This window comes from Aplysia californica, unplaced genomic scaffold (assembly GCF_000002075.1).
Source record: "Aplysia californica isolate F4 #8 unplaced genomic scaffold, AplCal3.0 scaffold00205, whole genome shotgun sequence".
NCBI lineage: Eukaryota > Metazoa > Mollusca > Gastropoda > Aplysiida > Aplysiidae > Aplysia > Aplysia californica.
The window spans coordinates 270,978-274,411 of record NW_004797475.1 but is presented as its reverse complement, the minus strand read 5'-3'; positions in this window follow the sequence as shown (position 1 = coordinate 274,411).

Sequence of the window (3,434 nt, the reverse complement as noted above, 5' to 3'; positions counted from 1 at the left end):
CGAGGAGACTTCGGACACGTCAATTCTCGCTGAGCTGTTGATAGTTATTGTGTTACGACGCGGTGGAAACTGGAATCAGGCGCTGGTCAGTTTTGGGTCATGTTGAGTTATGGTATCATGTTAAAGGCTATTCATTTGCCTTGCTTTAGATTAAGACAAATATCCATTTATATTGAACAGATGTCGAGATAGTTGCATCTTAAGGAGTAAAAAAATGGGAACCAAAGTTTGGTGATTTCAATAGCTTTAAAGTCCCTGGAAACTGCAAATTGACATTTTTGTGTCTTCAATCATCGTTTTCCCACAAAACCCACACATAGAAGCGTTTTTGAATGAAGGTGCTTAGCCAAAAAACAAAAATTCGAAAATATTTCCAAACTGACCGAAAATTGCCGATTTCTCGGATTTCATTATTTTGACGAGCGCCTGGTCTCACTACGATGCCTCATTTCGTCACTGGATCACATAGTGTGTCATTTGGGGTTTAGCTTGCTGTGTTTTTTGTTACCTCCCTGGGCGAAATCTTGCATTTGCTATGAACGAAATTGTGTTTTTGACAAGGGTGTGGTGTATCAAGCTTTCATACCTCAGTTTGTAGTAAGGTTTAAACGTCACAATAGTCCACCAATCCTTTCACAAAACTATGTATCTCTGCTTCAGTGTGTCTGTTTCATGCCATATCCATCAAATTTTCATGGTGGCTGTTTCATAAACATGTTTCCTACACTACCCACATGTAGAGAGACTTCGTACAGGGGGTGGGGTGACTTCGAACAGTGGGGTGACTTCGAACACTCTCCGAAGGGAGGCATCCCAGTTTGTCACATGCCCAGTTTGTCACATGCCCAGTTAGTCACCGGCCCAGTTAGTCACAGGTCCAGTTAATCACAGGCCCAGTTAGTCTTACTTTTTAAAAATACTTTTATCCGCCGCTTATACCCTTTTGGGTGCCCAGTTTTGGGTGCCCAGTTAGTCATAAGCCCTAAAGTCCCTCTAAAATGTCAATTCAGTTCGTGTTGTTCAATATTTCTTCCTTTTTGTATGCAAATCAAAAGCAAATTCAAATTACTCTGTAAAATTTCAACAATGAATGTTCTTTCGTTTTTAAATTCATATACTGGGCCTGTGACTAATTAATGGGCCTATGACAAACTTTAGTTTATCCTGTGACTAACTGGACCTGTGACAAATTGGGCAGTCCCCGTTCGAAGTCTCCCGACGGCTAATGTAAGTATTACTATTACTGTAAACCCTCTCTGGTAAGATCAAGAGTAGTTGGAATCAGAGTTTCTACGAAAATTGAATTTTTAAAAAAGTATACATGTGTTGTTGTATTTCCCATACTCAACCATATCAAGGAAAAATAGAGCCCAAAAGGGAAAAGAACCTTTTAGTTCACAAAAAGATGAAACTCACAATACATATGCATTTATTAATGACTCATTGTCTTTGCGTCTTGCTGAAGCTATGTGTATAATGTGTGGAAATCTACTCGGAAAGATTCTGTTTAAAACGGTGTGAAGACATTAGAGACAATTGTTCACGATTGCACAAGTTCTTAATGATCCTATGGGGGAAAAAACTCTCGGAGTATTTGATAAAAAAGTTCAAGGACGTTCTTCTAACCCGACGTTTGTCATTACATTATATCATAATTTGCCACGGCAAACAATATTATCAAACCAGAAACATGGCATATTGTGAACATACGCGACCCGAAAAGACTGGCTTTCTGGGTTCTGGTTCGAAAGTGGCGCCCTTCCCTTGGAACCCGAAGAACGTTACTTTGGTGTCGACGAACTTGGGATTATTTGGGAGTGTGTCCACTACGTTGGGAAATGCTGCCAGAAGAAGACGAACGGGAGGACTTTGAGTGTCTTCCCTAAGAAAATCTTAAGAAAACAATTCTTCCATCTTTAATCAACCTGTAGAAGATTTGGTCATTGTAAAATGAGACCATTATTCCTCCCCCTATTTAAGGCTCAACAAAGAGGTAAAAAAAAAAAGCTCCTCTAAGTTTGCCGTTAAAATGGCATCCGTTAATGTTTCTGTTTGCATTGAAGTCTCCAGTGCGTTTGAATTTCATCTTCGAAAGCTCAAGTGCAACACTTGAAGTTCAAGCTCTTTTCAAAAAGTAAATTCTGATATAATGTTTTCAATCTGCAGACTTTGTGTCCCTTAACGGATTGATTTGGTTGTTGTAAATTCCTAGAGCTGTGTGCACACGGGAGTGGGCGCTATAGAAATGATCTACATTATTATTATTATTATTATTATTATTATCATTATTATTATTATTATTATTATTATCATCATCATCATCATCATCATCATTATTATTATTATTATTATTATTATTATTATTATTATTATCATTATTATTATTATCATTATTATTATTATTATTATAAAGGAAGAAAGACGGCTAGACTAGCCGTACTTAATAATAATGGCCTAGACTGACAAACAGCAAAAAATATGCCTACTGAATTGTAAACAAATTTTAGCTTGCAATACCTAAAGTAAGCTTTTATTTGTATTTGAGACGAAATCAAAAGATGCCTTATTGTGCATGTATTTTAAACATGAATAATTACTAATGAGACCTGTGTACTCTACAGTTTTTGGTCAATAGGGCCTTACCTAAGTACGGCAAGACTGGCAGGCTAGCCGTTCTTAATAATGATGGCTGAATTGCAAATAACATTTAAGTTTGCAATACCTAAAGTATTTAGTATTTTAGATGAAACTAAAAGGTGCCTTACTGACATGCATGTACCTAGCTTAAACCTGAACAATTACTAGATCTAATGAGACCTGTGTACTCTGAAACAGGTTTCGGTCAAATTAGGGCCTAACCTAAGTACACGGACTGACCGGCTAGCCGTACTTAAGGGTGATTAAAAAAAACCCCCCAAAAAACGGTACAACTTTTTTCCTTAATATCTCGCACAAAATTTGTACTAGAATGTTGTAATTTGGAACAGATATAATTCATTCAAAAGGAAATTATTTGACATAAAATTCACAAAGAAGCTTATTTGCGAAAACGGAAATGGCGGCGTTTACAAAAAACACCTATAATTTTATAAATGCAAAATGCACGATGTTAAAAGATCTTGTAAGGAACGTCATGAAATGATTGTTGTTGTTTTTTTCATTTCCTTTTATTTTTAACATTTAATATTTCCACCCCTGTAACCTTCACACACTATTTCATTTTCCTTCAGAGTATAATTTTTTTTTTAATTCTGGAATTCCGAGAACCAATGCTCCACATGTCCTTCGACACATTTTAACGCATCGCTCGTAATGTTCAGTGGTGGCCAAACACAAGGATCCATTCAACCATGAGTACTAAAAGCCATAAACACTGTACTACACCTTACAGTGTGGAGCTGTTTCTAGAGACTATGGGGGGGGGGGGGGGGGGG